Raw genomic sequence first — 15,123 nt, 5'->3', positions numbered from 1 at the left:
TTATTGAATGTAGTGGTTCCAAGGCCCGCGACACGATCTGGTAATAGATTTATCTACTATCGGATTTTGTTGCAAATGGTGAGGAGAGTGTTTAACAATAAATTGAAAAATTGTAGCTTCAAATCATACAAAATGCACTTGTCAGGATATCACCATACCTATCAGATGAATTTTTTTCGAATTGTGGAGGGGAGGTTGTGACATTCTGATTCGTTGATAGCAGGGTGTGGTAGTTGTGGTGGTGGGGAGGAGCTTATAAATACAGTGTAACTGAGTGAAGCAGTTTATTCGTTGAGAAACGTTCGAGTTGTAAACATGATTCAGTTTAGTGAAGAAGATGTACGCGTGCGCGTTGGTGACCAACAACTGACGACTATGTGTTTTAAATTAAAACACAGTTACGTATATATTGTCGATTTATCTGATTATGATTTTGATAAAAACGGTGATAACTTGACCATAAGAGTGGTTTTCAATGATGATGATTTTGGATATGGACGAAAATATTATTGTGAATTTGAATGCGGTGAACAAGCTATCGCACTTATTCACAGCAAAGAAGTACTGTTTTCTGGATTCTACGGTGACGACGGTAACGTAAAGGCGTTCAAATTAAATCGTTCGTCGAATATGAAGTTGAATGCGTCCGTGTTAAAAAATCTCAATACGTCGCATCGAAAAAATAACGTACTCGCTGTAAACGTGTTTGCTGCAAACGAAAGAAGAAGAGTAACAGCTAATGTAGCGACGGACGGAGGACTTTTCTTCAGAGGTCGTGATGAGGTAGATTGTTCTGCCGATGGTTGTGACGATGATACCCAACCGCTGTTGGTGGCGTACGACACAAATGAAAATTCAGAATTCGATTACGTTAAAACCAATCGATATATGAAAGGACGTCACATCGCTTCTCTTTATTTTATTTTATACAAGAATACGAAACGCAAAGAAGAGTATAAAGAAAACCGTCAACGATTTTTTTAATTTCTACGATGTTTAGTCCTTTTAAGGACTACAACATAAATTAGAGTTATCTTGGGATTTTTTTTTTTTTGTTTAACATAGATGTTCTTTCTTGTAAAGAAGTATCATGAAGACGTTTCTTAAGATATATATATATATAGTCGAGTGTTTTGTAGGCCTACTGGGGAGAGATATCACTCTAAAAAAAAAAATTCTCAACGCACCGCGGTTGCTACCTATGGGGTGGTGTGGAAATGCAACAACACTCTAAACCCCCATACAGTAATGTAAAACTATTTTTTAGAAATAAAATTTAGTTGATTGGCATTACTGGATGAAGGTTCCAAGGCCTGCGGTGTAACCCGACGTCAGATTCACCATCTGTTGTCGAATTACACCTGCGAATGGTGAGGAGAGTGTTCCAACACATAAATTCATTTCATAACTTTTTTTTTCCTTTTACAGATCCAGACACAACCGGATTTAACCAGTTACAACAACTCAAGTCACTTTTGTATAAGTGATCCGATAATTATTAAAAAAAACATTTTCCTTATCGCATCCGCTCTTATTAGAGACGACGTTCGAGTTCGCACGTACGCACTAACGGCTAGTGCGCATGCGCCGATTCGAATTCCAACGCTGCGATTGGTCAATCGGACAACTTCAGACCACGTCGGTCCCACAATTCTTCAGTCGAGCGCCGCATCTCGCACGGTAAACACCTCTACGTCACTCCGCTGACGCACGCACGCAAACACAGCCGCCACCGCCTCCCGGTGCACGATCCACGACGAGAACCTCTCTCCGTCGCGGTAACGCCTCCCGACGCCATCGCCTGGACGACCAGGATCATCCTCGAGGTACGTCTATATTCACTTGTGTGTATATGTATGTGTGTGCGCGCGTGTGTGTGTGTGTGTGTGTTTGTGTGTTGCAGCAGACATCGCCGCCACCGCCTCCCGGTGCACGATCCACGACGAGAACCTCTCTCCGTCGCGGTAACGCCTCCCGACGCCATCGCCTGGACGACCAGGATCATCCTCGAGGTACGTCTATATTCACTTGTGTGTATATGTATGTGTGTGCGCGTGCGTGTGTGCGTGTGAGTTTGTGTGTGTGTGTGTCGTAGCAGACATTACCGCCACCGCCTCCCGGTGCACGATCTACGACGAGAACCTGTAACGCCTCCCGACGCCATCGCCTGGACGACCAGGATCATCCTCGAGGTACGTCTATATTCACTTGTGTGTATATATGTATGTGTGTGCGCGTGTGTGTGTGCATGTGTGATTGTGTGTGTTTGTGTACAGACTGATGTTACGTTAAAATTCACAGCTTACGTAGAACATTTTTCACTCATTACATCAGGGAGTCACCGCAGCCGATTGGTTTAAGGCGTCAGTCGGTCGCGTCCCGTCATGACCGGGTTCGAATCCTCTAGCCGACAGAATTTTTTTTCACTTTAAATATTATTCATTTAATTCAAACCGACCGCCAAACAACAGTGATACCAACCTTTGAAATATTACTTCAATATATAACAATACAAACACAAATTAAATCAAGTTGGCAACACTGACTCAAAAAATAAATACTGTCGACAAAAAATAAATCATGTTGGCAACACTGACGGGGTACGGTCGCCAATCCAAGATGGCCGACCACCGCCATCTTGAATTAATGACGTCAGTAGTGACGTTTCAAGATGGCGGACGGCCGCCATATTGGAATCCAAGATGGCGGACAGCCGCCATCTTGGAAAAAGGCGACCGTACACCCATTTCCGTACTACTCATGTTTTTTGGAAAAGTTCCAATTCCGGATCATACAATTTACTTCTCGCGTTAAATAATTTTTATGGCGATTTTCTTTAATTCTGATATTTTTGTAATATCAAATATGCTATTTTTAACTGTTTGTAGAACTCTATTCATTAATAATTGTTTAGGTTACTGTATTGCCTTGGTTTAGTTGTTCGGTTAGCTTTAGTAGAGTGAGTTGTGTAGTTATTTGGTTTTTGCATATGTATTGAGCATGTTCTGTGTGTGCTTAGTTGACGCATTGTTAAAAAGAATGTTCTTAGGATACAAATATACGATCACCCCTTCAAAAGTACAGCCTGATTCTAATGCAGATCCTAAAATTCAAGTAAATATTTGTGATAAGTATTCACTATCATCAGCATATTTTCTAACAGGTAATAATAATTTTTTTATGAGGATTATTAGATAATATAACTATTGTTTCATTAATATCATGAAGATAATATTTCTGATGAATAAACTTCTTTTTTTTGTTTTCAGGTACATATGTTACATGTATAGAAATGTTTGCTTAATATTAAATTCATCCTATTTCAAAGAGCTGTTCGGTGTGACTAATACATGATGTTCAGTATTAATTCCATAACGGTAGGAAACATTTTTCTCAGTAACTTAGTGCTATATTTTTTGTTGGTTTATACATATTGATTTAAAATTATAAGATTTTATTGTAAAACATCCATGTTAATTAATATTATATTTGATTATTGTTTGAGATTTAAAAAATATGTTTATTTGTGTTTCAGATGCATGATTTGTCATTTAAGTACTGTACTTATTTTAAAATTATGCCACTTTCAAGACTATCGAGCTGATTAATATATCATGTTCAGTATAATTTAAATAGCGGTAATGTACTGTTTTGTTAGCATCTTCACATTAACTAACAGTTTTTACTTGTTATACGATTAATAGACTTTATTCGATAATACGCACATAGATTAATAATAAAGTCATAAATTTTTGTTTAAGACTATTAAAATACTTATAAATTATTATTTTTTTTGTTGTTTCAGATGTCATTGTTATCATTTAACACCCTACTTATTTATAAATGGATGCTTTGAAGACTGCTTGACAGTGAGTACAATAAGAGGGACGATCAGAATGTAAGGTACAGCCAGTCTATTAAACAAACATATATTTTTAAGACAAACCTACATGTTTATATATATCTTTTGACTGCCTGTATTTTTGTGTATCCATTTATGTGTTTCTCACTCAGTTTAAATAGTGTAATGTAGCACCCAGCTCTCATCCAGTATGCGGATTTCTTTCAAAACATGTGGACCAGTCATGGAATATTGTTGATGAAAATAAAAGAGCTGATGCGAAACGTTGATGTCTGTGGTTCTCGGTCAACAGATGTGGCACAATTTGTGCACACATGTTGGGGTAACCAAGCTTATCTTTAAAGAATTCGCATACACAATACTTTCGCAGTCGTTATCTTCACTTGCAATTTCTCCAATTTTACTGCGCCGGTTATTTATTATCATTTCATTCACGGTTTCCGATATAAAGGGTATAAATACTGTCATAAGTAGATCATTTTATCAGTGCAAGATTTAAATCTGCAGTTCTATTAGATAGTATATGTTTAACTGAATTCTGAATTTGTAGATTTTGAAAGATACGGTGTAATTGTTGCTTATATATTTAATAGTTATGAAATATTTATTTTTGACAAATAGTAATTTTCTCTTTATTTTATTAATAAATATGGTTTTGTATTTTTTCTCCTGATTATAATTTGTGGTGATTGATTAAACGATTATGTTTTGAATGGTGTTGCAGATGTGTTGTTTTTTATAACTATTAAAAAAATTACAAAAAATATTCTTTTAACATAATTCTTTTGTTCTATTGTTACAGGTACGATACAGGCAATTTACTTCATAGGTTAAAGACTGTGGATTATTTGATCAACGTTAACTTTACTTAAATATTTATCTCTGTTAATGTAATACTATCGACTGGAAGGAGGAATATTTATTTCGTAGCAGTGGTTCTTTTTCCAGTATGTTAAACTAATTATTTTAATGATTTATCAACAAACTTATTTATATATATTTTTAAATATAAGTATATTCGTATAATAAATATATTCATGGTATTTTAAGAAAAATATCGTGTTCGCCCAGGTAAGTCCCACTGTAGGTTGTGTTTATTTTTTATTCATATATTTTTATACATGTGTGTTTTTTCAGTTTTTTTATGCATTTAATTTTTTCGGTTATCATTCAGTTTTAAGTCGTGTTCGTATCCCAAACAGTACACTTTGGTGAAAGTTATTAGAAACAGGATTTTAATTTTTTTTATTGATTATTATATTGTAGGATTAGCTGTATAAAAGGTATGTAAAACATGACTATATCTTGAAAATAGGAGGAAAAAAAAAATTTTTCATGCATGTTTTTTGGAAAAGTTCCAATTCCGGATCATACAATTTACTTCTCGCGTTAAATAATTTTTATGGCGATTTTCTTTAATTCTGATATTTTTGTAATATCAAATATGCTATTTTTAACTGTTTCTAGAACTCTATTCATTAATAAATGTTTAGGTTACTGTATTGCCTTGGTTTAGTTGTTCGGTTAGCTTTAGTAGAGTGAGTTGTGTAGTTATTTGGTTTTTGCATATGTATTGAGCATGTTCTGTGTGTGCTTAGTTGACGCATTGTTAAAAAGAATGTTCTTAGGATACAAATATACGATCACCCCTTCAAAAGTACAGCCTGATTCTAATGCAGATCCTAAAATTCAAGAAAATATTTGTGATAAGTATTCACTATCATCAGCATATTTTCTAACAGGTAATAATAATTTTTTTATGAGGATTATTAGATAATATAACTATTGTTTCATTAATATCATGAAGATAATATTTCTGATGAATAAACTTCTTTTTTTTGTATTCAGGTACATATGTTACATGTATAGAAATGTTTGCTTAATATTAAATACATCCTATTTCAAAGAGCTGTTCGGTGTGACTAATACATGATGTTCAGTATTAATTCCATAACGGTAGGAAACATTTTTCTCAGTAACTTAGTGCTATATTTTTTGTTGGTTTATACATATTGATTTAAAATTATAAGATTTTATTGTAAAACATCCATGTATAGTTAATTAATATTATATTTGATTATTGTTTGAGATTTAAAAAATATGTTTATTTGTGTTTCAGATGCATGATTTGTCATTTAAGTACTGTACTTATTTTAAAATTATGCCACTTTCAAGACTATCGAGCTGATTAATATATCATGTTCAGTATAATTTAAATAGCGGTAATGTACTGTTTTGTTAGCATCTTCACATTAACTAACAGTTTTTACTTGTTATACGATTAATAGATTTTATTCGATAATACGCACATAGATTAATAATAAAGTCATAAATTTTTGTTTAAGACTATTAAAATACTTATAAATTATTATTTTTTTTGTTGTTTCAGATGTCATTGTTATCATTTACACCCTACTTATTTATAAATGGATGCTTTGAAGACTGCTTGACAGTGAGTACAATAAGAGGGACGATCAGAATGTAAGGTACAGCCAGTCTATTAAACAAACATATATTTTTAAGACAAACCTACATGTTTATATATATCTTTTGACTGCCTGTATTTTTGTGTTTCCATTTATGTGTTTCTCACTCAGTTTAAATAGTGTAATGTAGCACCCAGCTCTCATCCAGTATGCGGATTTCTTCCAAAACATGTGGACCAGTCATGGAATATTGTTGATGAAAATAAAAGAGCTGATGCGAAAAGTTGATGTCTGTGGTTGTCGGTCAACAGATGTGGCACAATTTGTGCACACATGTTGGGGTAACCAAGCTTATCTTTAAAGAATTCGCATACACAATAATCTACTTAAGAGTCAACTTAAATCTACCTAAAATATAACTAGAAAAGTCGCTGCCGTGGAAATTGATGATTATTGAAAAAAAATTATTGCCGAACAGTAGGATATAAATGAAAAAATAAAAATAATATTGGAAAAATGATCGGCTAATAGAGTGACGTTTATAAATAAAAACGTTTTCCTAAATCTTACAAAAATAAATTACCTTAAACCTTATATTTGAGTACGTTAGAATCATACATCCATCACTTTTTTTTTGTCTTCAGTCATTTGACTGGTTTGATGCAACTCTCCAAGATTTCCTATCTAATGCTAGTCGTTTCATTTTAGTATATCCTCTACATCCTACATCCCTAACAATTTGTTTTACTTATTCCAAACGTGGCCTGCCTACACAATTTTTTCCTTCTACCTGTCCCTCCAATATTAAAGCGACTATTCCAGGATGCCTTAGTATGTGGCCTATAAGTTTGTCTCTTCTTTTAACTATATTTTTCCAAATGCTTCTTTCTTCATCTATTTGCCGCAATACCTCTTCATTTGTCACTTTATCCACCCATCTGATTTTTAACATTCTCCTATAGCACCGCATTTCAAAAGCTTCTAATCTTTTCTTGTCAGATACTCCGATTGTCCAAGTTTCACTTCCATATAAAGGGACATTCCAAACATATACTTTCAAAAATATTTTCTTGACATTTAAATTAATTTTTGATGTAAACAAATTATATTTCTTACTGAAGGCTCGTTTATCTTGTGCTATTCGGCATTTTATATCGCTCCTGCTTCGTCCATCTTTAGTAATTCTACTTCCCAAATAACAAAATTCTTCTACCTCCATAATCTTTTCTCCTCCTATTTTCACATTCAGTGGTCCATCTTTGTTATTTCTACTACATTTCATTACTTTTGTTTTGTTCTTGTTTATTTTCATGCGATAGTTCTTGCGTAGGACTTCATCTATGCCGTTCATTGTTTCTTCTAAATCCTTTTTACTCTCGGCTAGAATTACTATATCATCAGCAAATCGTAGCATCTTTATCTTTTCACCTTGTACTGTTACTCAGAATCTAAATTGTTCTTTAACATCATTAACTGCTAGATCCATGTAAAGATTAAAAAGTAACGGAGATAGGGAACATCCTTGTCGGACTCCCTTTCTTATTACGGCTTCTTTCTTATGTTCTTCAATTATTACTGTTGCTGTTTGGTTCCTGTACATGTTAGCAATTGTTCTTCTCTCTCTGTATTTGAACCCTAATTTTTTTTAAAATGCATCACATGTTCCTAAAAATCTAAAATTTAGATGGCAGTGCTTTCCTTTAGTATTTGTATCGTAGAATTCGATTATGTTATCGGTTAGAACGAAAACTCGCTATTTCGTATGTAAAATAGGAAAAGTATTAATTTGATGGAAAAGTGAATATAGCTGACGGAATATAAAAGTATAAAGTTGACGCTTAGTTCCTAAAGTAACAAAATCCTCCGGAACATACTAGCTCTCACACCAGCTGTACTGATAGCCAATCAGAGGCCGTCGATTAACTTCGTTTTGTATCGGTTATTTCTATGTGTAGTTTTTTAACGATTTAACTTATTATTTCAATAATATTTATACAATACCTAAGGTGATTTAAATTAATAATAGACTGTGCAACACCTATTTCACCTGGTGATTTTTGAAGTGCGCTAAAACTGGTTTAAATGCTACCGAATTTAACTTAAAAACAGTAATTGTAGAAACAAAAATGAGGACTTAACAAAAAACTAAAGGACTTAAAAAGCCTTTTGACTGCACATATTAGTCCAGGATAGAAATCTTTATTTAGCTAATTTATAATTTTATGGAAATCTAAAACCATCTGATAATACCGAAGAAGTTGAACTTTGATTAGTTTTTCTTTTTGGGTTTTTTTACGATTACATTTTCAAACGATCTTATTATTTTAAAAATCTAGTTTCTTTCATTATTTTTATTAATGTTACAGTAGGCATACTTTAATAATAAAATTATAGGTACTTGCGTATTATAACGGCGCCACAATGTTGGGAGGTTATACCAGCACGGCCGGTGGCGACTTAAATAACTACGTTCTACTTCTTATGAAGAAGATGATAAATTATAATATTTGTTAAAATTAGTAAAATGTGTGCACTTCAACACTTACAATTTGGGATCTACCACGTTGTGAACAGGAAGCTGTTAAAACTTTTGCAGGAAAAAAATATTCTTCTGAAGGAACGAAAGTGTGCTAAAGAACACGATATGACTGTATTTTAGTGAAGGAGTCATTTGGCAATGCAACAGTATAAGTTACAGCAGTAAAATAGGTATGCACACAGATAATTTGATAAAAGGCAGCAAAATAAGTTTTCTGAATGCAGTCCATTTATTTACGCCTGGACTTAAAATATGAGTTCTTTCAAATGGTGTTTACGTGAGCTAAACATGAACAATCATACGTGTACAGACTGGAACAACTACTTTCGTGAGGTATGCGTTTCACAATTAATAAATCATCCTGAAAAATAGGAGATCCAGGTAGAATAGTTGAAATAGATGAAACTCTATCTATTAAAGTCGACGAAAATATCAGGTTAGACGAGTATTTTCCCAACAGCAGGTTTTCTGGGGAATTTGTCGGGAATGTTTTTATAGTCGAGGTTCCCGACGGATCCTTCAATACTGTCTTGAATGAAATCCTAAAGCGTATGGAATAGGGTACAACTCTGTATTCTTACTCGTTAAGAGCGTATAGGACAAACAAACTGGAGAAGCTTGGTTACCAGCACTTCACTGTCAATCACAACTATAATTTCGTTGATCCTGAAATAGGAGTAGACACACAAAATGTGGAAAGATTATGGGGTTCTTTGAAATGGAGAAATAAAAAACATAGAGGCACTGCCGGTCACAATATAGAGACGTATTTTGCTGAGTTTATGTGGTACCGAAAACATACATCCAACGATCTATTTCGAGAAACATTAATAAATATTGTCCGATTTTGGCCACCGGAAATTTGAATAAATGATTAAATTTCTAGTTCTGTGTTTCTACTTTATTCCTAACATCATAAATTCACAGACCTATTATGTATAAACTTCTAACCATAGTGGTGCCGTTATAATTCAGTTTTTCTTCAGTTAACTTAACAAAGAAATAAAAAAGGACATTGCTTCATTATTGACAATATCATTGTTTTTTGCATCAGAACTCAAACGTTCCAATACAGTAATTATCAAAACTCACAAGTTCCTCGGCACATTATCAAAACTAACTAAACTTAATTCATAAAAATAAAATCTAAACTACTGAGAAACTGACCAATTTGATTACAGAATTGAGCCCAAATTACATTAGAATAGAGTAATTTTATTTTTAATTGGCTTTAAGATGTAGCTAAATTATTTTTATTCGATTTCTAAAAAATTACGTTTATTGAACATGTGATGTCAGGTTCTAGTGTACACCAGTTAAAAATCTCTCATTGAAAACTAGAACCGGTCGAGACTACAAATTTCATTCCTCAACTTATGGTATCGTAAAGCGTAAAATTTATAATATTTCCCACAAAACGAAAGGTCTTATCCCGATGAATATGTACACTGAGCGTTTTGGAAAGAATAACTATCACAAAACCGTTTGGAATTTGTTAATGGAACAAGATCGTTTCCTTGGAATTCATATATCATTGTAATTTACACGGCCACAATGACTGTATACTTAGTTAAAAAAAAAAATAGACATTCATTATAAAAACTTCATTTTTTTCATTTAAAAACTATCTCTCAATCGTTTTAATTAAAGGATAAAGCTACAACTAATTAAAATTAATGAACAGATTGTGAACACAAAAGCCTATACGATTCCGTTTATTTTTAAGAAATTTACTTTTTCGTTTGATTTCGTTTAAATTAAAAATATATAATAAAGTAACTTATAGAACCGATATGATAAAGGAAGGTTGTTGTATTTGATTTATATTTGATCGGTCGTTGGCCGGGTGAGATTTTGTGGGTCGAGGGGGGTTTGAACTCGAGGGTTAGTTGAGAGTTGATCATTTACTCCTCCGCCCTTTATGTACCCCCGGCTCCCTTTTTGATGGTAGTCGGGGCCTCAAAACCAATCCGGCTAATGCGCAGAACATGTTAGCTGCAAGAACAATCAAAAGAGATAGAGTACAGCTGCACCATACCATGTCCCGGATCGACTGAACTGCGACTCCAGCGCCGCCCTGGCGGCATTTCCGTTAAACCGAAACGTCATAGGTCCTCTCTTTCCGTGACCACACCCCGCTATTGTACTCGAATTTACAATCCCTTCGTTCGAAAAACAAAAAAAATAAATTCGCTCGTTTCTGTCGTGGTATTTTGCGTTTCTAAGCATTAAAGGACGTCTAAGCATTAACTAACGGTGTACAACATTTGTTGTAGCGAAAAACGAATTTGCAATAAGGTTCAATAATTAAACACATCATTTACGAACGAACGAATTACGTATACCGTTACATAATTATATTCGTTCTAAATGTATAGATAATATTAATCTTGGAATTACAACGAAGGTTGTAGACAGTGTTGAAAATGGCTCTTTTTTAAATATTTGGAAACACCGTTAATAAATAGTCGAATTATAGTTATAGTGTTAATTTTGTTTAATACGAGAAAGTTCCTTAACCTTTTCAAAACGGACACATTTATAAAAAGCACCTACGAAGAATTTGTTTAAAAAGATTTGCTGAAAAGATTTTCTACAGTAGCTATTTCAAAAAATTTTTAACCGTATCTTTAAACCCAAAACAATCATTTAAGAAGTACGTTTCCTAAACATTTAGTACATAATTTATAAATTGTAATATACGTACTTATATTAAAAGCTAGGTAAATTAACTGAGTTTAAAAGTGTAAGTATACGGTTCACATTTATTATCGGTGAACATCGGCAGTTGAATTTAAACTGAAAGGAACTAATAACTGGATCAGAACAAATGATAATATAAAATTCAGATTATTGTTCATCGGATCGCAGTAATGTTACATGTATCCGCGCGCGCACGTACACACACACATTTTAAAACATATTATCGGTAGCTTAAATTAAACAATAATAGAGATGAAAGCAAGCAATAGTAGAGATGATATGTAGATAAACGGGCAGCCACTCATTTACATCGAGTACACCTGAAAATTTCTACATTGATAATTTTGAGTCAAAGAAAGCATTTGGTCGAACAAATGCCTCTCTACAAATCTGGCAGGAATAAGGTATATTGTCTCTCTCCTATACTACATAAAAACAGAAGGTATTTTCGGAAAATACATTTATACAACCGCAATCTATAATACAAATTATTATAATGGTAACTTTATTTCACCTTCTAGCCACCCAATAATTTTTTTTTTCGGTTAATTTATTTCATTTACATTTTTATAGAGTTCCTTAAACTAACACAGCAGTTTGTCAGGGGATTCCGCATAAATAACAAATACAAGGTTCGGGACCACACCACTTTCTTGTACGCCTATTAAATTACATATACACATTTTTTTAAATGAAAAGTACATAAAATTTTACTTCGTTAATTACTTCTGATATTTTTTCATATTTTTTTTTATGGTTATTATTGAATTATTTTTAATTGTAAAACATTTTTTACAATCAGAGGTTAATAATTATTAATAAATTAAGATATTTAAATTTAAAAAAAAAGTTAACGAAAAAAAAAGTTTAATTCGAACCGATGTGCCTTCCCCTTTATACAAATATTTCATTAATTAAACATTTATTTGACTATAACTCTGGAAGCAATGAAAATAAGTACCACTTATGACATATCGTTTAAAAGATCTCATTTTGGAAAAGATTTTTTTGGATTTTGGGCTTTTTTGGACACTTTTGGTTCAGTCGATTGCAATCAAAAGGGGAAGTGCACGACTAGAAGGTGTTACAACAGTCCTAAATCCAAAACTTCAACATTCTATAGGTAATCGTTTTTGAATTATGCGAGATACATACGTACGTACAGACCCCACGTCGAAACTAGTCAAAATGGATTCAGGGATGGTCAAAATGAATATTTCCGTTTAAATCTGAAAACCGAAATTTTTCGCGATCACAATATTTCCTTTACTCGTATAAGGAAGTAAAAAAAAAAAAAAACAGAAATAATTCCATTAAAAATAGAAACATGAACTCATAACTTATGATTAATTCAAATTAAAAAAAAAAAAAAAAAAAAAAAACAGCTTTCCACCAATTCTCTCTTTCATGTTACTTAAAATTAAGTAAATATTAAATAAAAATTAAGACTGTCTTTCTTAACTTCTTCATACAAATGGAATTTAAGTTAATGTACCCGGTGACAAATCTGAGAAAATCTTTGGGACAAGATATGACAACATACAATAATCGTAATTCTTATGAGGCCGGTGTGTAAAATAAGATGTGTTTCGAGTGTCATAGTTCATGATTTTTAATTTTAATAAGTTCGACGAGAAAAAGTTATAAATAATAATACTTTGATACGGCAGCCATCTGGACGATATAAATCTACTGACTATGAAAATTTTGGGTATTTTTTTGGAATATGTTTATTGTTATAGGATTTTAGAAAAGTTTTAATTACTTGTTTTTACATTTAAGTAACAATTCTCAGCATGTGCTCGAGTAGTAATATTATATCTTAAGATCGACTCAAATAATCTGTAACATACCTTTTTTAAAACGTAATTAGAGAAACGAAACGATAGACGAGCACCGTACATTGGATATTACACAATCGAGCAGAAATATCACCAATTTGCTTATATCAAGTACAAAATTCCTCAATAATAATGTCTAAATACTTGTGCTCAAATTTATAAGCTGCAATAGAACAACAGCAGGAAGGTAAAATATTTTGCAGACATAACAAGTACGTGTTTTTAAAAATAACTTTTTTTTCAACTACTCATTTTGGACAAAGGATGTGCATTACATCCATCTTTTTTCCATTAATAACAATTAGGCCCCGATCATGAGCCCATCGTAACAGTGCATCATGATCTTTTAATTTCCTCTCTAGATAGCGCTACAGCTTTATAAGGTAAATTATTATAATTCACCCGATTTGGGCACATGCGGACGTCTTCACATCTAAGGAACCTAAAAAATTTCCGGATGATAATGTTCGTATGTACGCGCGCGCGCGTTTGTGTTTGTTTTTGGTGTTGGCCTCTAAATAATCTTATATCGCCACAACTACTGAACCGATTTTTACTAAACTTGGTTAAATTACTTCTATACGTACATTGGGCATTGATGACATTAATTTTCAACTTCAAAGATGAAAGGGGTAGTGAGGCTTTAGACCAAGGATTTTACCTAATTAAGGTCATACTTTTTTTAGGCGCATTTGTTAACGATTAAAAAATAACAATATTTGCAAAAATAAGTTTTTGAAAAATCGCATCTCCACTTCAAAAAATGCTGTTGTAGTCGTTCGCTATGTTGTGAGGTCAAAGGTAAGCGGTAGAATTAAATAAATAAATAATATTTAAAATGTAAAAAAAGTAATTCGCTCTGGCTTGGTCTCGAAATCAATGGGTTAAGCCTCGCAGCTACACCGGTCTGCCGACCGTAGAAGCGAAGTTTGTTCCGCGTAAGTTGTGAAATTACATTAGTACAGACTGTAGCCACTAGTATCGTCACACTCGCGCGAATTAAATACGGTGTCCGCGCGCTTTAGGTAGAATCATTGTATTAAATTTAATGATAAATATTTTTAATTAATTGTGTGTATTTGCCGTGCATCAGAAATAACCCACTTCTGTAGGATTTTCCCGGAACGCGGCTTTAGCCGTATAACCGTTTTTCATTCGCTACAAAATACCCCTTTCCATATTCCACGTACAACCTTACGTGGTGATAAAAAAGGATACCGTTTTCGGTTTATTTTTTAATTAGCCTAATAATCCGCATCCGATCAAATTTATCTGAAAAATAAAAATAAATAACTTTATTGAAATTGCTAGTTATCTAGCATCACAGAAAACTTGTAACAACAGTTAATCGTTGAGGAGGAAGGGGGTAAAATGAAGCAAATGATCTAAATAAATGATTATTTACAAGAATGATTGGTTCAAAACTTTGACAATGCATATTTTTTAAATGGTGAATTTTTGAAATTGGAAATGTGCTAATCCCGTTTTTTTAAAGAAAAAATAGTATTTCGAGCTAAAATAATACATAAAACTTTTATTTTTTATTTTTTAATTTTATATAAATTAAATTTTAGATAATCAAGATTGAAAATGATAAGTGCAGTACATCGTGATAATTTTACGTGGTAAAGTGTTCATTTATTTTATATTATTAGCGAACGTAATGACCGAAGCCGTACAGTTTTTAATTGCTATATCGTACGAGAGTATGCTCTCGCTACAAACAAATAACCTAACTACGAGATTAACCCG

Source organism: Lycorma delicatula, chromosome 1, assembly GCF_047948215.1.
Source record: "Lycorma delicatula isolate Av1 chromosome 1, ASM4794821v1, whole genome shotgun sequence".
NCBI classification, from domain to species: Eukaryota; Metazoa; Arthropoda; class Insecta; order Hemiptera; family Fulgoridae; genus Lycorma; species Lycorma delicatula.
Note: the sequence above shows the minus strand (reverse complement) of the source record.